Source organism: Copadichromis virginalis, linkage group LG10, assembly GCF_057382275.1.
Source record: "Copadichromis virginalis isolate Kocher_CV1m ecotype Utaka linkage group LG10, C_Virginalis_male_GT1.1, whole genome shotgun sequence".
Lineage (NCBI taxonomy): Eukaryota > Metazoa > Chordata > Actinopteri > Cichliformes > Cichlidae > Copadichromis > Copadichromis virginalis.
Genome location: NC_140627.1, coordinates 21496730 through 21519342, shown reverse-complemented (window position 1 = coordinate 21519342; position 22613 = coordinate 21496730). Strand labels below are relative to the sequence as shown.

The window sequence follows — 22613 nt, the reverse complement described above, 5'->3', positions numbered from 1 at the left end:
GTAAACATACATTAATCATCACATGCTTTCCTCACACAAAATTCCACAGCGAACCAGCAGATTCATTAATCAGGTTTAATTCTGCCCTCTGAAGGGCATTTTAAAGCAGATCAAACGGATAAATGGAGAGTAAATGTCAAAGTCTCTTTCTTCATCTTTACAGCAATAAAATCTATTTGCACAGTTCCATTCAAAAACAATTAAGTGCTTTACACACGCGAACAGTAAAAGTAAATACACTCAAACACCACCGGTAGGTTTCACTTTCCTCTTTTATTCATGTCATTTATTCATTAAATGGTCATAGAAGCAAAATAAGAGTCATGTGCAAATAAACAAACACAAAATGAATCTTTTGTGTGCAAAAATTATAACAAAGATTCCTGCCCAGAATTAGACCTCAGACATTACTGGGTTGTCTCCAGTTAATGACTGAAGATTGTAAAAACTTCATGTTTCTCAGGTGACCTGTTAAGGTTTTTACAGGATTTCCTAGAATGATGGGAAATATCTTATTGCTAATTTACATCCGTTTGCAATAGAAATGTTGTGTATTTTAGTGCGTATGCTGTGAAGTTAAATTTGATATATTTGTAACAGGTGTCTGATTCCTTCTTCTGCAGATAGTGGACCTTCATAATGCAGCTCCATCGTTGCAGCAAAGACATTCCAATAACATTTTGAAAAGAGTCCAGCATCATCCTGAGAGCTGATCCTGTAAGCTGTTGCAAACTTAAATGAGACAGGAAATGCCCATGTTTTCCTCCTCTTATCAAATTCAGGGTCGCGGGTGCGCTGGAGCCGATCCCAGCTACCATAGGACGTGAGGGTACACCCTGGACAGGTTGCCACCTTGTTGCAGGGCTAAAACAGAGAAACAGACAACCAGTTACACTCACGTTCACACCTGTGGGCAATTTAAAACCACCAATTAACTTAATGTTACAGCGTGCTTCCAGTTACTGAAGACAAAACCTGAAGGTACAGAGGCCCACAAACAAGCAGTAACTGAAGGTGGCTAGCAGAGTGGCTCACAGAAAGAAATGCAGCCTTTGATGCTGTCCATGGGCTCTAGACCTCAAGCAATCATTGACTGATCCTTTTATTTTAAGTTTTGTTAGCTTGTCTATTTAATTGTGAGCTTCTAAAAAAATACCTTGAATTAAAGCTGAAACTGATTGTTTGGTTTACAATCCTTTGTTGTGGTGTACAGCAAAACAAATTCATCGAACTGTATATAGATTCATTTATACCATTCAAACATTACAGGCCTGCCATCAAACACCCTTAATCGTGATGCCTGTCAAATGAAATTTAGATCAAATGTATAGGAATTGTGCATTGAAAGATGAGTGGTCTATGTTAGTAATCTTGCTTAGCATGCTAATGCTATTCCATTCTCTATGTGTGCTTATTTTAACCCGGTCTCTCTGTAGTTCTCGTTCTCTTTGCCAGCAGTAGTGGACAGATGGTTAGATCAAACCCCATCAAACATTTACAACCTCACTGACACAGCCTCCTCACGGACGCTCACTCCGTGACATCACAGAGGTCCACCCATACCACCCCCACATCTGCATACAGATACAGTACCTAACCTTGTTGCAAGCTTAGAATTCTTTTATTTTGCTGAACTGTGAGTTTAAATGCATTTTGCAGTAGTGTGAATCGTAGAGAAACTCTCCCCTTCAACACTGACAGAAACGATCCTATATGCTCCACTAGACTTCAGGTTCATGCCAGGTTTCCTCTATATTGTTAAGATTTTGGTCAAGGACTTCCATCAGGACATATTGAATCCATCAGACTTGTTTTACTGCAGCCTCTAGTCCCTGGGGTCCTGTATCTCAAATAAGCGGAGAAGGACGTTAGAGGAAGGGAGGACAAGGATGATGAGTCAAGAGAGAGAGAGAAAAAAGTGAGAGGAGGAGGAGGAGGATGACAGTGTTGAGGAGGATGGGAAAAGAGAAACGTGTATGATAAGCAGCCAGGCAAGGAAAAGAAGGAGGAGGAGAGGTGGAGGTGGCAGAGGAGGAGGCACGGGAACTAATATGGACAGCTGCACTGCTGTCATGTTGCAGTGTCCTTCAAGCTTTCAGTAAAACAACAAGCAGAGTTTCGCGCCCACTGAATGATGACGACAATGTGCAGAAAAAGACGCTTTTCCGCAGAAAAACTCAGAAGACCCTGGGCGTCACTTCGTCACTGAATTCTACTTTTACCTTCTGACCTAAATGCAGGTTTTATTTACATTGCTATGCACCAATTCTGCTGCTCGGAAACAATATTTTTTCTATGAGAAACACACATAGACGCCCACGTAAACACGCAGAAACATCATCAGCGCTGACATGCAGACAAATACGTGCAACAGTTAAAAAGATCTTAATAACCATCGGTCTGTTTCTCTCCAACAATCCCACTGAGATTTGGTTGCCAAGTCAACCACGGCCACGTCGATGACAACCAGGCAGTAGTCAGCTTGTCTTCACCTCTATTGTGAATTCAACTGAGTCAAGCTCACCGCTTGTATTGTGACTTAGTGTTTTGCTCACTTTTCTCAGAAAAAAAAAGAGCAGCTTGCCGTGGTTTAAGTTTACGGTTTTGTTTGCTGGATTAAATTGTACGTTTGTCTATATTATGCCTTTTTGCACAAATGAGTCACAGCTGTGTCTTTTCCCAGGCTATGAATTGGCTTGATGAGATCAAATATCTTTCAAGAAGCAGGGTAAAGACAAGTGGTCAGTCTAGCCAAGCCAGCAGGATTTAAAATTGCTAGCTTTACCAACAGGCATAGCAAGTTTACTTGTGAAGCACATTTGAAAAACCACAAAGACCATTTGAAGTGCTTTACATAATGAAGAACTTCAATGGCAGTAAATAAACTCAGAATTTCTGCGTTTCATTTGCACTCTGGATAGTCATCAGACACCCGATGAAAATAGAAGCCACTGAGAGGCTGGCAGCAGTACTTTAAACTATTTTCTGACACAGAGAGGTGAAGCACTTCACTTTTCTTAACCTTTGTTGGGACTCTACAGTCACAGTTTGTCAGTTGAGGAACAGGAACTTGAAGGAGCCTTCAGCTGTGTTGCAAAAATACTTTTTTCCTTCTTTTTTGTAGAAAGTTGACAGGTCATCCTGAGCTGCAAACAAGATCCATTATAACTCTTTTATAATGACTTTTAACTCTGAACTTCAAAAACTTTCTCTAGGTTAAAATAAGAATAACAACATCTTGAGTCAAAGTTTATCTGAAATACAGGTGCAGGTTTGAGCAAACAAACCATGAGGTTGCACCAGATGGCATGAATAGCCACCTTAATGGTTATTGGAACACCACTTCTTAGACCTGTATAGCACTGGTGTACGATAATAGATGGACATAAAACCATGGTAATGATGATGTATGTTTCAGTGTAGAAATGCTGAACATTTCACAGGATTTTGATGAAATGTGCCTCAGTGGAGGAAAACTGCCTCTGAGGTCAGTACTGCTGGAGCAATGCCTAATGGAGCTTAAAGTCGGACTGCAACAGAGCGAGAGAAACCTCGGGGAAAGGGTGTTACTTGTGCCACAATATATTTTGGTACAAAAAGCTGCAATCCAGATGAGATATGTTGTGTTTACAAACTGCAGGAAGACTTTAAATAGCCTTACCATCAGGAACTTTGCACGTCAGAAAACTGCCTATAGCATGCTCATACCGTATTAACTACGTGTTACTTCTTTTGAACAAAAAAAATGTACATTACCAGGCTTCTGGAGAACTTCAAGACATGTTGAGGAGGTAATTTAGCCATTTAAATCAGCTGTTTTGGATCAAGGACACATCTAAAACCAGCAGGATACCGGCCCTCGTGGCCTGGAGTTTGACACCTGTGCTCTAGGGCTACTTGTGATATTTGTACATTGCACAAATGGGATGAAATAATGAATAAGGACGACTACCACCTTCTTCAAGGTCATCTCAAATTAACAGTTAGATAGTTGAAGGTTGGACACAGTTAGGTGTTCCAAAAGGATAATAATCACAAAAACACACATACAAACTTTTTTTCTGAATGAATTAAGCATTAAACTTCTGAAATGGCTTTCCCAAAGCCCCGATCTCAACCCTATTGACAGTTTGTGGTTTATGTTTAAAAGTCGGGTCAAAGAAATCCTAAAAAAAAAAAAAAAAAAAAAATTACCAAGATATTCATGTCCCTGATGAGTGTATGCAAACCTCTGTCCACACCTGTAAATCTGTTTCCACAAGCCCCACTGATAAGGGTGGTAAATTTTCACAAATTTACAATGTGAAGCTTTAAACTAAAAAAAGAAATACTGCATTGAGGCCTTTAATGGTTTAAACACTGGTACTTTACTTACTAGCTGCTTGAATTCCAAGCAGTGATATGACATGACTGAATGGTTTAAAGTTATAAATGCTTCTGAGTAGCACAAAGAGGCTTTTATAGCATATTGTTACACCTCCACCTATAATAATCCATATGAGTCGCCATGCAATTTTTTTGCAGACAGGTAATTTACTCCTAATGACACCGGGCACACAGGTTACCAAAACAAAAGTGGCACAGACTAACAGAGGTCACAGTAACACGGTGACGTTGTTTGCAGAGAGGGAGAAGTTTCTAACGCTTGCAGATTGAAAGGCCATCTTTCATATGAGATGATTCAGAAAGATGGTTTGCAAAATATTTCTTTCTGTTACGCCTCCACCCATACACGCACATTTCAACACACATACACGCCTTAGCCTTGAGAAACTCAAACCCAGAGCCGGTGAAGAGACTAAATGCTCTCTCCAGTGTTGACAGTGCTTGACTCATTCTGCAGTGTCCCTGCAGTCATTGAGATGCATAGCGAGGTCTAAACAGAGCTCTGCCAAGTTGTGGGCACCCATTTAACCATCGCAACGAACACGCGCGCACACACGCACATGCAGGCACAGATTCAGAGCGAGGAAGAAACACAGTGACCAGGCTCATATTAAAAGGATATTCATTCGGAGCTCTTAATTCTGTGGTGTAAATGCAGAAAATATGTGTAATTGTAAAGTTGATGTTTTTTTATTTAGTTAGTTTTCATTTACAATCCAACATCAACACTGGTCATAAAACCTGCAAGAGCATGGCCATGCTAGGTATGCTTTAATTAGGCAAGCCATTATTTCAGAGCTAAATACTAGCTGAAGTGTTCTAGCGTGCTAACAGTGAAAACAGACCACTATGTTAGCTAAACATTTAGCATGCTAACATCAGTCTAGCACAAAACATAGCTGAGGCTTTCAGATATTTGTATGGGTATCCTGGAAAAGTTCTTTCCAGCAGAGCCCAGAGGAAGATTCGGGGAGAAAGTAAAATCATTCAGACTCATATATCTGGACCACATTTAAAGGTGCTCTATCGGGTAGGTATTTTATAGTACGGTGGGCCAGTGGACAGAGCACACCTGTTATATTTGGATCAAAACAGTTTCCTCTATTTACTTGCAGACAGGGCGCATTAAAAGCACCATAATATTTGGGTCAATAAAAATATAAAATGTAGCTTTTAGTTTGCATTTGTATCTTTTACACCTCTCTTCCACAGCAAAGAAATAAATAAAATAAATCTTAGCACTACAAAGGAAAAACTGAAGTTCTTTTACCCACCTGCTCCTTTGAAGAGATAAATAACGCCACTTTTTTAAGAAGCTCAACAATTTCTCAAAATTTCTATTGGGTGTGACAAAAATATAAAGCACAAGCTAAAGCACAAGTTTCCTAAGCATCAGTGTGAGTCTGGTATCCAGCCTGATATTACAATCAGCTTCTATAATAGTGATTTTGTGGAATGAGCTTTTCTCTCTTGAGCCAAATGTTGGCTTATACCCCACTAACCTCAGCTTTTCTTCTTTAAAAGTCATTTTACTTTAGAAGAAAGCATCTCAATAATTGTATTTGCAAAAATGCTACAGGCATTCACTTCCTGTAAAGTCAATTAAATTTGCAGCCCAATAAGACATCAAATCTAAGTATTACCACCAGTGTGTTAGCTTTGCATGCTAATATTGTGCTTTAGCTCAAATGTCCTCAAAGCATACTTGTAGCTCCCTGCTGCTAGCATGACTTTACACTCTAGTCTTGTTTAATTGTGACTCTTGAATCATCTAACATTGTTTACTGGGCTGCAGCTACTGCTGCTCTATAACAAATAGCAGTAAATGTGTCACACTATACTGAACTTAGCTTAAAATTCACCATCAGTCTTTTTATTGTCATTAACAATATGCTTCTATTAATGGAACTGACAGATGTGCAGATAGCTATCTGTTATCACACCTCTGCTGTTGGTAAGTAACTAAAATGTAGTGAAAAGACCACATGAAACTAGAAATAGCAAGAAAGTTTTTTTGCATACACATTCAGAAGCAGGTGTGTGTGAGCTGTAAGAAGCAAGAAGTGAAACAAAGGTTAAAAGGCAGTGGTTTATCTGTATGCATGTAGGGAGAAAGGTTAGCACCATGAGAGATAGACAGAGATGTGTTGTTTTGTAGTTAGATTTCTCTTCTTCCACTAAGTCACATTTACCCACCAAGAACATGATAGTATCTAGAAAGACTGGCAACAGCTGTATTAAATTTGTTGTAAAGAGTCACTCCCTTTTAACTGGAAGAACCCTCCAGCCCAGCAGAACCATTAACCATTTATTACGTGAGTTGAATCTCTGTCTTTAAGAGGGAATCTTTTTATATATACATAAATGACACTGGTAGTGTCAATAACCTGATTTTGACCCTTATATTTACATTTTTACATTACCAATTCAGTTGAGATTTGCTGCCAGAAAAAGACCAACATTCATCACACACAAGTGTCATGCAGAAGGACACTTGAAGAATCTTGCTATTATTGCACCGGTGTGAAATCTTTTTTTCCCCAGTCCTCTCCTCAGCCATGCTCAGAGCATAATGGATCTTTTCTTTTTGCACAGAAAAAATAATAATCACATGATCATGCTCTTCTAATTGGGGTCAAGGAGAAATAATCATTTAAGAAGAAAGATCTCCCTTCCTCTCCTTTTATCGCCTTGCCCCTTCACTTTATCATCTTCTGGGGACGGTGTCACAGCACACACACAAAAACGCGACCTTGCCGTTCCACTCCAATTTATAACAATTGCTGTGTGTGTTCTATGTCTGTATGGGCTGTGTGGGCTTGTGTGGATGTGATTGTGTGCATTTTACATGTGTGGTCATCTTATAAGGCCACAAAGGAAGCTTCTTTTTGTTCTCCAACAAAAGCACCTGACAGAAATGTCTCAGATATCCTAACAACTCTAGACTCTACACACACACATGCATGCAGAACAAACACACACACCTGAAGGCAGAAACAAAGGATAGAAGAGCATGCAGACAGCAGAAGCGTGACTGTACACATGCAACGTCATTTTCTAGGAAGCTCTTTAATTCCTGTAAGAGAGAAACTGCATTGTCATTTCTAACAGAGAAGCCATTTAGTTTCTGACACAGAACTGCAGCATCAACGTTAGCACTGACTAACAGGCACAAGCAAGGTTTCAGAACATCTGACTTTACAAAAAAGTCTTACATTTAAACTACAGTGCAGCAGTTGATGGTGACGTCAGGCAGCTCCTGTCTTTCCCTGACTATGGTTATTTACACTCACACTGCTGATTAACACACCCCACTAAGATTGTGGGGTTTTTCTCAGATGAACGTTGAAACGATTGCTTTTATCCTATTCCTCATCTTCTCCCTGGAATATAATGCTTGTGGAGTGTGCACTGTATATGCTCTATACACTGTGTTAGCAAACTTAAAGGCTGTGTATAAAAGATGGACATTTAATTTGCTAATTGCCTAATTGATTATATTTTATGTGTTTTTGATGTGAGTGGGGCAGAACAGGTTGTATTTGCAGTGTGATCTTCTGAGGATATAAATGAAAAGTTACTGTTGTGAAATTAAAATGAAACAATGCTTGTATCAGATGGGACATTTTAGCCTGTTGGTATTTGATTGCTAGATAACATGATGACATCATATATCAGGCGATTTAGCGAATTATATCAAGATTTCTTTCACTCTGCTTGTTTTTACTGCAAACGACAGGTAGTATATAAGACAACAGGATTACCATGACAACCTAAAAGTGTGATTGTAAGGGGTTTTTCTGAGATGAATATGGATTCTTCCTAATTAGTGTGAAGTAACATACAATCCACATACTAGTATTTCATTCATCAGAACTGAACCACAGACTTCATGGCAGACAACAGGCCATATTATTTGGCACATAATTGCCTTCAAAACACAAAACAATGGTTCAGTCACACTAGAATAAAAATTGGATGCTAACATCCTTGTGACTAGCAAATATCAGTAGTTGCTCTGCAAGTCGGATTTACCAGCTGGTCACCAACTATTTTCAATCCTAGCAACCTGTCTCCAAGCAACTGGGGTCTGACTGCAACCAATCTCAGACTGTTTGCAAATAACTGCTGTGTAATTCATTAATGCAGAGTTTGCTAAAATGTTAAACTCAGTAACACATAAGTGTGACATATGTGTGTTACATATGTGTGACACATTTCATTACAACAGGGGACTCAGACTTGACTCGACTGGTTGCCAACTGGTTGTATTCTAGTTATATTCCTATTCAAAAACAAGGTTTTCTGTTTAATGTGAACTCTTGTGTTTGTGGACAGCCACAAATGTATCATCCTCAATCAGTTCATCGCAGTTAGTTGTTGTATTATTAGAAACAGGTTGCATTTAATTGATTTTATTCAATGGTCACCATCTTGATGCACCAAAGTCACTTCGAAGATGGCAACTGACTGCAACTGGTCCCTGAAGTAACCATTAAAGGCACCGCACTGCATTTGGGTCACAATAATTTTGGTTGTGTCGTAGTCTCCAGCTACCGTTTTCCCCGAGTATGTCTGTTGCACAAATCTGTTGGGATTGACTCACTTTTGGAGCAAGTCTCAAGCGGTCATTCAGAGATTTTTTTTTCCTCACATTGGGTTTGCTTTCGCTTTGTCCGGTGAAAAATTGTTTGATTGTTCAGTTGACGCAGGGATAGTGTAACTGTTTATCAGCATTAGCGTCATTTGCACAGATGGTGGCACATTTTCAGGAGTGAGGTTTGATGCTTTGCTCATTAGCACCTTGTCAGTAAGGAGACAGTAGTTATTCTGACGCCTCACTCTGATTTTACAAACAGATCGACTAGAACTTCATCTTTAACCTTTACAATCAGAAACGTATTTCACACCTCTTCCACACATTTGCACCTCATCTCCACCTTGTTTCTTTTTAACATTTTTTTGCCTCCTCCTGTTGTTTCTTTCACCTCCTGCTGTCTCCAACTCGCCTCGCCCCATTTTGCTTTTGTGTTTCTCCTCCTGCTCGTCACCATCATCACCACTATTTTCCCAGCCTTCATCTTTCTATCTTTTGTGGTAGTCTGGAAAGCACAATACTCTGCTTTCGCACCAACAGACTCGTCATAGCAACAGAAGTGACTGTGACAGGCTGTATATCTAGGAGAGGACAAGAAGAGGGAAAATAGAGGGATGAGAAGGCAGTCGGGAAAGGAGGCAGAGGGGTGGAAGGAAGCGATGCTGAAATTTGCCTGCCTGATGAAAGATACTGTGGGGAAAACAGCAAGCTTTGCTATCCGAAAAGATAAGTAGGTCAGTCCTAATCTGGGGTTGAGTTTAGCATATAAATAAATAATGCAGTCAGCTTCACAGCAAAAGCACCATCTAGGTAGAAAAACTCATAAATATAGAAGCCAACTGCACTGCACTGTGTGACCTACGCTGCATCCAGCTGCCGTCCACTAATCTTCACGTCTCTGATCACAGCATCAGTTTTGTTTTCTAAAGTGCAACGATGATGATGTACAGCATCATAGTGGCGAACAGACGTGTGGTGACAGAGGCAGATGTTGTGTATAGCCCGAAAGAAGCTAACTGTAACAGAGCCAAGATACAGCAGATAGCGAAGAGGTAATCAGTACCAAATGTTGTCACTGCATGCATGTGTGCAGCCCGAGAGAGAGAAGAGAAAGCCTGGACTTTGTTGAGGAAATGGCACTGTTGGAGATATGAGGTGCATTAGACAGATGGGACATGTGATAGGTCACATCTGGTAATGGGTGGAGAGGACAGGAGAGGAGATGCTGGAAATGATAAGACAACAGCACAAAGCGAAGGTAGTAAAAAGGCAATGCACACTCACTGGCCACTTCTAATGCGATCCAATATTACAGCTCTGCCATAAACACTACTTTTTCCAAGCATCTATTGTTTTTGTTTGACTGCTAAAGGTTATAAGTCTACCGGGGTCATATTGGTTGAAGGGCACTATATTTAAGTGCTCCTAATTACGTGGGACATAGAAATGCCCCTCCTAGATTGGCATTTCTCAGTAATAAAGGTTACTGTTTTAATCATAGCCTGTCTATACACCCACTGGTTTTTGACTCTTTATTTTGAAGCTTCAACATTAGCATTTTGGCTGCTACCATGTTAGCTTTTCAGAGCATGAAGTCACTGAATTTGCATGATTATGGAGCAGAAATACAGAAATAGTTCATTATTAGCTAAACGATGTGCAGACACAGGTATTTGCTAATTAATGCTATGTAATAATGCTATGTAACTGAAGCATGAGCTTCTTAGACTGCTTCTGCAGTACCACACAGCAGACTGTCAGAAATTACATTGACAATGCTCCAAAAATCCACAAACACTACAAACATAACTGAGAGGTCCAGTTCACTGACTCCAGTTAGCTGAGGTGAAGCAGCACAGATGCCTGTGTTAGCAGTCAAAGCAGCCATCCATCTGGATGTGTTAAAAAATGCCCATCTTACAGTCTTTATAGAGGGGTATATAATAGTATATTTAGGTACATCGGTCGACTTGCCTTCTTCATTTGTCATTATCACGCTCACCACATTAGTAGAAACAATGTTTTAACTTGTTGATGGTTTAATTAAGAAGCTAGAGTTTGTCATGAATGATAAACATGAAACAAGTAGCCTAGCTTTGTTCAGAGTTTGATGCCATTCTCAACTCAAATGCATTAATACAGACTCCAAAGCAACTTTAAATATGGATACATTTTTAGCACTTATGTTTATAATGTTTTTCCCCCTATTAATACAGTTAATGTCACAGTTCTTTCATGAACATCTAAGGTAATATTTCTGACCCTGAGCCATACACAGCTTTGTTCATTAACCTGGTTCTATAACATACATCTTGCTTTGAGAAACAACACCTACACTTAACCCTGCACTGATATCTGGGACACTGCTGTGCACCCTGGCACGCTTCTTTATCACCATCATCCTCTGCTGATTTTAATCTGCTTTCCTTTACACCAGCGGGGTGTTATAAACCCCCACTTTCATTTCCCTGTGAGCTGAAACAACACCTTCCCTGCTGGCATTATTCTTTAGGTTTCTAATTCTTCTTTGCAGCAGCTCAACCATTTTTAACCCATTCCATACCATTTTATGGTCCTTATGGATAACCAAATGTATGATCTAACATCACACGAGATGTTTCCTGTTATACTAGATTGTTTGTAGTTTCCTCTAAATAATTGTATACAGTAAATACATAACTTTAATTTTGATGGGCGTAACTATATAGGCTACACTGAGAACAGGCATGTATTGCACAGTCAGCTGATGACCTGCCCATAATTGTAACCAATTTCAGTACAGTCTATGTTATTCTGCAAGAAAGTACAGTCTCTTAGAAACCTGATCCATTAACTAAGAGAGACACAGCACTCAAAGACTAAAGAATTTAAATCTATATGAGAACTATTTAATGGCAAAGACAGTGGCTGTCCTACTGCACACCCCAGACAATCAATCATTGGCTCTATCACAGCCAAACCGGGATTAATATGCTAATGGTGCTGTTGCAGTGACACATGTGCACCTTGTAGGTTCATGTTTCAGCAATGTGGTGGCAGACATATCTATTCTTTAACATAATAAGGATAAACCTAAGTGTAATTTACATTTTTCTTGGGTGATTGTGATTGGCTCTTTCTGTTGTGCCATCAATGAAGCCATAACTGTGTGTGACTTTTGTGCAAGCAAAGTAGAAGTAAGCTGCAGAGAAATAAGCCTCTAAAACCTTTCTTTAGAGTCAAATCAACAAACTTTTTATTATTTTTATTTTAATCAGATATCACGGTAGACTCTAGGCGTGTACAATAAAGGTTATATCTTTTCTCTCTCCTTATTCATTTAGACATGCTAGTCAAAATAACTCGTAGTCCATTTGAGCACTCACGATGTTTTCTGCTATGAGCCTCATTCACCCATTCACTTTTTTCTATGCCTTAGTGCTTTTATCTAACATCCACACACACAATCTGATGAATATATAGGGAGAACTCAGGCTTCAGCATCATGCCCAAGGATACTTGGAGTGGAGGAGCCACCCAACTGACTGCAATTTTTACCAACATGGCTTCCAAGTGGAAAGAAATGCTTTTGTAATGACTTTGGAGAGACTTCCTTGTACAGTCCAGCAAAAATAAAATGCTTATTGAACCAGTTCTCCTGCATGGGACCAGCCATAAGCTGTTATAAGAGTCAAGGTGACTGTGCTGGCATTTGTGTTAATAACAGCATGACAGAGGGTGACTTGTCACACAACACTGTGGGCTTATACAATATTTCAGTACGTAATGAATGAGCGCAGTGGAGTCTCATGTGGACAGACCATCACAATGTCCAGTTTTCAGTGATGAAGTTAGTAGTTTAATTGAGTTGGTAGTTGTCATAATGTACTATGTAGACTAGTTATAATAGATGGTAAATTAACATAACTTTTACACCCGGCTTAGGTAATACCAGAGTGCACAAACGAGGCCGCAGCTGAACTGTCATTTAAGCATTAATTTCATTAAATTTATAATCAATGATATTGTCCAGCGTCTTAATGACGGAGCTGTGATATTGATAAATCTGTTAACTTACACAGACTGTATCCGACTTTCCTTCCTGCCTTCAGATACGCTAACCTTTATTAATATAGCAGCTTTTTCCCAGTCTTACTGACCTTTTTTAACACTAAACCACTGTACAGCACTTTTACTCTCATACATGCTCACTCCACTGCTTTATCTGCAGCAGCTGTGTTACTATCTGTCTGTACTATGTGTTTAACCGCTTTATATTTTTCTAAGTTTATCTTCATTTTTAAAGTGAGCCGCTATGTTATCGGTAATCTCACCCATTTTTGTAATTGCTCAGTTGCTTTAAACACAACCCTCTTCGTGTGAACAAGTGAAACCCTGGGTTAACGTGGCACGCTGATGACCAGCTTTAAGTGATTAGGATAAGTGAATACAGATAACGGATTGTTGAAAGGGTTGCCACGGCCAAAACAACAGGGGCGACCATGGCTCAGGGGGTTGGGAAGCGTATCTGTAACCGGAAGGTCGCCGGTTTGATCCCCGGGCTCTCTGTCCTGGTCGTTGTGTCCTTGGGCAAGACACTTTACCCTACCGCCTACTGGTGTTGGCCAGAGGGGCCGATGGCGCGATATGGCAGCCTCGCTTCTGTCAGTCTGTCCCAGGGCAGCTGTGGCTACAACCGTAGCTTGCCTCCACCAGTGTGTGAATGTGAGAGTGAATGAATAGTGGCATTGTAAAGCGCTTTGGGTGCCTTGAAAAGCGCTATATAAATCCAATCCATTATTATATCACTATATAACCCCCTATAAAAAAATTAATAAATACATTTAAAAAAAAATTCAAGTGTCTTAGCTGCCTCCCCAATTTAAAAAGAAGAAAAGGTTGTTAAAAAGACGACACCTACAGCACCAGGACTGCTTTTTTAAAAATATATTTCCAATATTTACATTATATACACACTTATTTAACTTTTTCAGAGCCAAGAACACTTGTCCACACAGCTGTACCGAACACAACACACAGGAAGTAGGGAAAGCCAAGGTGGTCTAGCCAGGTCTCAGTTCAAAGTTGATGCTTCCAGTCTCCAGCCAATGGCAACCTGCCACCTAGAGCTTATGTAACTGAAAACACAGAGCAAATTTAACAGCACCACACCCAGGCGGTGGGGATCACATACAACAGACAATACAAAATTACGATCTGGGTCATAACAGTCACATGGATGTGAGTCTGAGGCTCTTCATTATAATCCACAGAAAACCTGTGGGCCAGTTTTGTTGCACAGTTTGATGTATAAATGGGCACAGAGGGCCGGCCATAATGGGTGATTTGATTCCCGAGGGCGACGAATGACCTCACCATGTGATTGAACACCAGCGCTGGTATCTCTGGTTACTGTTGTCCTAGCAACAACCGCTAATTCTATGTGTCCAGATCTGTGTTGATGACGACAGCCTGGTTTGGACAGTTAATCTCATCTTATCAGCAGAGTCTTTCTTTTTCCCCCCTCTTTCCCATTAAATCTTGCAGACCCTCATCCTCCTTATTTATCTTATCTTCACCTCTATCACTGTTTCTGCTGTTAGGACAGCACACTGGTTCCACCCAGTCTATATAAATAACCCTAAATGTTGCTTTCATTCATTGTGTTTCTGCTAAAATATGTCAGGGGCCCAGCTATAATTGGGCCTCTATGGCGGAGACAGCCGCAGCCAGAGGCGTTATGTTTTTGGCTTGCCAGTCTGCACAGACACTTGGACTCTGGCATTAACTGTTCAGAGTTTGGTGGCTAAAGGTCAAGGTCCCTATAATCACATCCATCCCATTGTTCTGAATCCAATGTGTCAGGATCCTCTGAAGAGAATTACATTACTTAGCTGGCTTAACTTGGACTGAACACTGAACCAAGTAGAACTTGATGGGCAGAGCTTAAGATCACTGTGACACTAATTTCAAGAAGAAAAATGATAAAATGGTGACATTTTATAATCAAAAGGTCAGAGATCATGTCTGGACAGTCATGAATTTAAACTGCGACATGACTGGTTGTCAGAGCCGTACAAATGTGGAGCTGTAGCTCCCATTTTTACTACACTGACTGCCTGCTTTTTACAGTGCTTATGGCTTCCTCTTAGCCGTAAGCCATAAGCATTAACCAAAAATGTCTATCTTGTTGTGGCAAGTCTTTAGCATGCATCCTAGAGGGAGGATGATTATTTTTTTACTTTTTGCACCAATTAATGTAATTTATTTTTTACAATAGTGACTGATCTACCAACCCAGGGACAAGAGAAACCAAGAACTTGCTGCCTGAAGTTGAATAAAAGACTATAGGTGCAGAAAACACACTTTGATGGCTTTGATCGTGTTCTGCTTCTTTCCGTGCTGCACTCCGTCACCTTCGAGCGGGTTTCATAAGACCAGTTCAGCTTGCTGGTAGAGTGCAGTGTGTGGCCTGACCGAGCACAGCTGCTGTTTATGATCTCCTGTTGTTATTCCTACCCCATTAGGACACCACAGAGCAGCTGAGGGAAACAACAAAGGCACAAACACACAGGCACCAACACAAAGGCTGAAACTACATCCACACATCCAGCACGCTGATTGATTCTGAACCTGGTGTCTGCACAGCACCTGTTAAAGTACTTTGATTCTATTTCTCGATGTTACACTCTGGCATTAGTAACTGTGTAATTACACATTTGTGATTAGTAATTCCAAGTTTGGTCCGGGATCATGGCACTTTGATGCTGGCAGTGGAACAAACGGAAAAGCTACCAGTCCAGCGTGGCAAAAGTAGGTTATTTATTCAGAAAGGGTGCGGCTCTGATTCGAGGTCTATTTGAAAACCAAACATGTTAATTCAATGTCAAATATACAAACTGAAAACAACAATTATACTGAGGGTTAATAAACTCAATTTATTCTTTAATGACCTCCTTTTTATATGAATCACAACCTGCTAAAATCTGTCTTTGCTGAAAGAGATGCTCTTGGTACAATGGTAATAAAATCCTGGAATAAAGAGTCTTTTAGGAGTAAAGATAATTTGGTGGTTTTATGATCCATGGTGCATAATATAATTTTAAAAACAAGAAACATTCAAAGGGGGGGAAATCAAATATGAATACAACCCAAATATCTGTATCAAATAAAATATTCATATATAAACAGGATACAAATTGTGTTTTAATTTTACAGCTGGCTATTATTTTTCTTTACTTTCCTTGCTCTCAGTGTTACTTCCAGATGGAGCAGCCAGCTGTTCTTAGTGAAATGCTCTTGCTCAGCACCAGTTAACAGATACCAATGAACACAGTGGAGCAATTAGCAGCTAAAGAGCCAAATATTTCCTGTTAAGAGTCGATGGACAACAAAATGGAAATGCTTAACACAATATATTGGCCACGTTGACACAAAAGCAGCAAATAAATGCAAATATACTTTCACTCCCACTTTCTGTGCAAACAAACCACTTTTTGTTAGCAAGTTTGTTTTACCACCATAAAAGCTGATAACATCAGTATTGTGCTGCTATGTCTCAGTTTAAGAAGAAACAGATCATCAGGTTTAAATAAATAGAAACAAATACTTGTCTATTTATCCAAAATACAGTACTCTGCAAATGTCACGAGGCAAAGTTCCTAATTTGTTTGTTCTTCCAAGGACCCAGGCTTTCTTTTTTTTAAGTGATCTTGAGCAATAATTCTCCAGGCTTTCTGAAGGTCTTTCACAGTTTTTCTTTGGCCGTTGGCTGATTTTTCACTGTTTTTCAGTCCAGTCCTTGTAGCTGACTATTTTCAGAGGTTAAGCCACTTAACGCTGATCTATAAAAGATTCAAACATCTAATTTAAGATATGAACCAATGTTATGCCTACACATAACAGAAAAGTTAGCAAAGAAACCATTTTACATTGTATCTTTAAAAACTTTGTTAAAACACATTGTTCCCCATTTCTTTAGATGAATTCAGTTCAGTTCAGTTTTATTTTATTTTGTTTGTACTGTGCCAGATTACAGCAACTGCCACCCTAAGGTCCTTTATATTGTAAGGTAAAGATCCTACAATAATACAAAGAAAACCCCCAACAATTAGAGTCCTTTTCCATGCCACGTGGCTCAACTCTATTCGGTTTCGGACTTTTTCCATTTCAGTCAAGTACAACCTAACGTGCACGCAGTTGATCTAGCAACGTGGCCAAAAGTCCCATGATGTAATTTGTATGCAACACAAACGCCACAACAAAGGAGCACATCAAGGCGATGGCATACCTACTGCTTGGTGTATGACTCTTTGTCAGACTCAAGGACAACTGTGTTGTTTTTTTGTCACCATTTCCCCTTATGCGCAAGCATGTGGTGAAAGTGGGAAGGAAAAACTCCCTTTAAACAGGAGGAAGCTCTGACAGACCTATGCAACCTAAGAATGTATAAAAGATTTCAAAGTTAACACAGTTTGGCAAACATAAAATTGTATTCTTGCACCAAAAAGAACTGTTAGTTGAAAACATAACATGTCTCACCACTGTGTGAGTGTGTCCTTAAAAGATCTGAAGAATCTGGACAAGTTGAGGACAAAAGAAGAAGCAGCAGGCAGTATGTAAGAAGTCGTGTCTCTTAAAAATAGGAGGAGGGGGGGGGAATCCAGCAATGATCCGACATGTGACTGAAAGATGCATCTGGCCCTTGAGATGATCCACCTATTGTTCACTGAAGCCTCAACAGAAATGGTCTCAGTGGAAGGCTGGCTCTCAAGAAGCCATTCTTAAAGGAGCCAAACAGTAAGAAATGATGATGGTGTGCCAAATTACACAAGAACTGGACTGAAAATCAGTAGCAACAGATCGCACAGAGTCAGGTGTCCAAATTAGAAATTTTTAGTTTAAATTGTCAGGTGCTCATAAGAGAGCTACAACAGTGAGTCTCTATAATTATGAATGCAGAAAAGTAAAATCAGATTTTCAACAGTTTAGTTTTTTAGACTCACACTGCCAGTGCAATAAAAGGATATCTGGAACTCTATCAGCCATGGATTGGCCTCCCCACAGCCTGAACCTCAGCTTTATTGAAAGCAGTGTGGGACATCACTTAACTGACAATGACACAAAAGGCAACCAACATACAAAAATGTGCTTTGAAATATCCTGGAAGAAGCCTGGAAAACTGTTCATGAAGACTACTTAAAGAAAGATTGCCTAAGAGAGCTTAGACTGCGTTAAAGACTAAAGGTGGTCTTATTATCAAATACTGACTTTCAGGCTTGTCAGAACTGTACAAACTCTGTTTTTGCCTTACATACTGTATTTCCATGTGGGTTTGCACATGTGTCAACAAATTGCTGTCCCCAATTCCCCACATTTCCCCTGTCCCCAAATAACATATAAAGAAATAAGGCATAAATCAAGACTTTCGTAATGTAATCTATAATAGCTTATGTTCCCTTTACTTACTTCCCAACCTGCCACGGCAAATGGTCTGATAGTTACTACTGCACGCTTACAAGTCCTAGCTAGCCACAGTGTGTTTGGTATCATCTGACCTCTTTCTCTCTCTCTCTCTCTGCTCTTACTATTGACTGTACTGTGACTCAGAGATGTTGTTCACAGCTTCCTTTTCAGACATCTGTGACCTTACCTCCTCTCCTCTCACTTGCCTCCTCCTCCTTTTCTTCTCCTATTCTCTTGGCCTCCAATTGACTTCCCACCTCCCTCATCTCTCTGCAGTCATTCTTCCACCCCTCTCATCTCTGGACATGGGAGAAGGAGTCAGACAAGAGCACAGATGCAGTGACAGGCATAGAAACAGGATGGAGAGCTGTCTCCTCCCAAAGCATATAAAGAAGTGTGAAGAGCTTGAAACACAATCTTTTTGAGCAATGACATCATTATGTGATGCTTTATTAAACTCATTTAGGCTTTATCAGGTGGCAGACAGGCCCGATTTAACTGACTGTCTATTTTCAGCTTTTTATAATCTTTTTAAAATACACTCTTTTTCATTTGAATCCCAGAATTAGACTACCCAACTCCTTACTGCAATCTCTGGCCTCTTTGAGATACAGTACATTGATAAACAAATATTTGAGCCTCTTTCAGGCATAATTGCATATGATGCAGAATTCATATTAGAGTCAAGTCAAGTCAAGTCAAGTTTATTTATAGAGCACATTTAAAAACAACCAAGGCTGACCAAAGTGCTGTACAGTAAATACAGATAAAAATACAATAGAACACAATTTCGTAATAACACCTCACTGATAAAAATAAAATAAAAATATATAAAACAAATAAATTAAACCTTTCTAAAAGCCAATGAAAAGAGGTGAGTTTTAAGAGCGGTTTTAAAAGTTTCTAGGCTTTTGGAGAGTCTGACGTGAGGAGGTAAACTGTTCCACAGTCTGGGTGCAGCCACAGCAAACGCCCTCTCTCCCTTTGTCTTTAATTTATACCTGGGAACATCTAAAAGCATCAGGTCGGCTGACCTCAAAGATCTCCTGGGGCGATAAGTACTAAGGAGTTCTGACAGGTAAGAAGGTGCAGTGCCATTTAAAACCTTAAAAGCCAGCAATAAGATTTTAAAATCAATCCTAAAGGCAACTGGGAGCCAGTGGAGAGAGCAGAGAACCGGAGTGATGTGGTCTCTTTTTTTTGAACCGGTCAACAGGCGAGCGGCAGCGTTCTGCACCAGTTGAATCAATGAGTGCAAGCTGCCCAGTCCTAGAAGCAGTGAATCAACCTATTACATTCATACCCGTCAATCTTTGTTAGTATGATGTTTTTTTTTACCATACAGGATGTTTATTCTGCATACATCTAAAGTCAGTGTCACACAGCAGGAAGCGTACACTATGACGCTAACTGCTTCAAGTTACCTGATTTTCTGATAAAAATATTTTGGCCTAAAACTATCTATTATACTGAATGCGGTGTTCCTCTAGTTGTCTAAATGGACATTTAAAATCTACAGCACTAGTAAATGATGGTGAAGTATTATGGAGCTCTTTTGAAATCCCTTACTATACTCTTAGGTATCCACAGTCTTCTTTTTTTTCTCTTCCTGGGTGCCTTTGAGAGTTCTCGACATCTTAGATCTTGGCACGATGACACCAAAAGCGTTCTCATCCCAGGGTGACGCCATACACAGCAAACAGCAAAAAGAAGACCAGACTCTAGATTTCAGCAGTTGAAATCACCCTGGCTCGCCCAACAAATGTTCATTAGCACCTAATCTGAAACCCCTAATTTAAATTTATGAAGCTGAAGATGTGAGTAATGTAGATTTAACTATTTCAATGTGATGCGCTCTTTTTTTCCCCCCTTGACAACAGGTTTTGTGATTGTAAATGGCCTTGACCTAGCTCACGTACACGGTAGATTGAACCTAAGTCAGCGGTTTTACACTTTGGTTGATGGGCATTGATGATTATGGGCAGCAATAGATCTACCAGATCGAAGATTTTTATTCACTTATGTTTTTACTTTTATTTTTAGGTTTCCTTCATAGTGGATGTTTATAACACTAAATGACGTCATTAACACACCACCCAAATTTACACTCTTCCTCCTTAGGTACCAAGCATGCTTAAGGTATTTCTACCGCTGTGACAATCCACTGGTGGATAAATATACTGGACATAGATGATTGGGTGTTTGCGCTTTTTGTTGTTCTGTGGACTCACACAACTGAGTAGTTTGGTCTGTTATAGCCAGTGTTGGGTAAGTTACTTTAAAATAGTAACTTAGTTACATTACTAGTTACTTCTCTCAAAAGTAACTCAGTTACTTCAAGTTACTCGTTACTTTCAAAGTAACTAGTTACTAGGGAAAGTAACTTTGGTTTTACTCAGAATTCTCTTGTTAATGTGTTGCTTCCATAACTTTGCCAGTCTTCTAGCTTGCTTACTTGCCACAAGTGCACTGTGCCACCTACCAATAGAAAGGATATGATAACGTGCATATTTCCACGAGAGAAATCCCACGCCTGGACCGTCATTGACTGCTGCCATGATTCTAGCCTACGTCACAGAGTCATGTGCGCCTTTTACATCCAACACAAAACTGCAGTCGTGGTGCTTTTGATTGTACTCAGAACTCAGAAATTCTGCCTTCTGAATAGGAAGATGTAGGTAACACCAGACTGCAGATGAGCTGCATACAGGGCTGGACTGGGAAAGAAAATTGGCCCGGGCATTTTGACTAGAAACTGGCCCACCATTATAGGAAAAATCATAAAGCCTTTGAATGAAAACAAACACTGTTGTGACAGTGATGTGCACTGTTTTGATGGTATATATGCATCAATCTATCAATCGTTTGTTGTAAGATTCAGATAATTATTTTTTAAAAGCTAGACATTTTAAATGAGAATAAGAAAGAAAAGTATTTCTTTGTGCCCCCCATTCCCTGTTAATGCCCTACATGCCCCCTTGGCCACACTTTGCTAGATCCGCACCTGCACAGTTACCAGCTGTCAGCTACCTAAAAAAGGATCCTGGTGTTATTTGTCTCTCAGAAACAGTTCATAACTTCCCTTCAACTCATTCATGTCACCTAAAAGGTAAACCTGTTTCTCCATCACCTGTTCAGCTCTGATGATCCAGTAAGGACATCTCCTGGTTTCATCTTCATGTTTCCCTCTCACCAGATAACCAAACCATATCATGACCAGCAGCTTTTTTTTTTACAGCTGTGGCTCCAGCAAACATCAGCTGATACTAGAAATTAATATTAAATAAATTCTAACAACAGCTGATCAAGCTTAAACGTGCTGCTGTTGTTTAGCGCGACATCCGCTGGTTTCCTCTTTCGGCGCAAAGTGGGCGATAAACAAACAAGAGAGCCGATCAGCTGATCATTGGTCAGTTTCATGATTGAAGTAGAAACGGGAGAGGGAGGGGGGAGAATGAGAGAAGAAGAGGCAGCTGTGCAGCGTAAAGACACAGAATAACTCCAGCTTTGTGCCTTTTTCATTGTAGCTGAATTACGGGACAAACTGTTCCTTTTCACCTCAATAAGAAACGCGTAATATTTTCTCTGAATACCAGACGGGACGGTTGGCAACTCTAATAACTTATGAACAAAATAAGGTTCAACATCATTAACTTCATAGCACCACCCAGCTGTGTAGAAACTCCGTCATGCTAGCTAGCACGCAGTACGGAAAAAGTCAGAATAACGAAAATAAACTCCACCTAAGCTTGGTTTATATCTGACCCAGAGAGACTGCAGGTCATAACTTCTTACCTGAAGTTCAGTTCACACTTGGACCGGCGGCCGCCTCGGGTCTCTTTTCCTTCTGCGTCCCTTTTCCTTCATCCACCTGCTGCCTCCACCACTTGCTAATGTTACTGAATCTGTGGAAACTCCGCGATGCCACCACACGAAGTAACGAGTAACGACCCTATCTAAATCCCAGTAACGAGTAACGCGTTCCTGATTTTGGCATAATAACTAGTTACCGTGCTCGTTACCACAATAATAACGTAGTTACTGTAACGCGTTACTTAATAACGCGTTGGCCCCAACACTGGTTATAGGCATCCAAATTTTAAGTCTCACATTTAGCCATTTCCACGTCCAAACTCTTTTTCAGTTCTCAAACTCAAACAAATACTGTAGCATCACTGAGAACTGA

General features: G+C 40.0%; 1 long non-coding RNA gene across 1 annotated transcript; it reads right to left on the bottom strand.

The window, feature by feature from the left end:
* Nucleotides 1-308: 308 nt before the first annotated feature.
* Nucleotides 309-22487, bottom strand: LOC146700446 (uncharacterized). Its single transcript, XR_014922672.1, has 3 exons — nucleotides 22223-22487; nucleotides 18615-18726; nucleotides 309-864 (listed from the first exon to the last, which is right to left on the bottom strand). It is a non-coding gene; the product is annotated as an uncharacterized LOC146700446 (long non-coding RNA).
* Nucleotides 22488-22613: the final 126 nt, after the last annotated feature.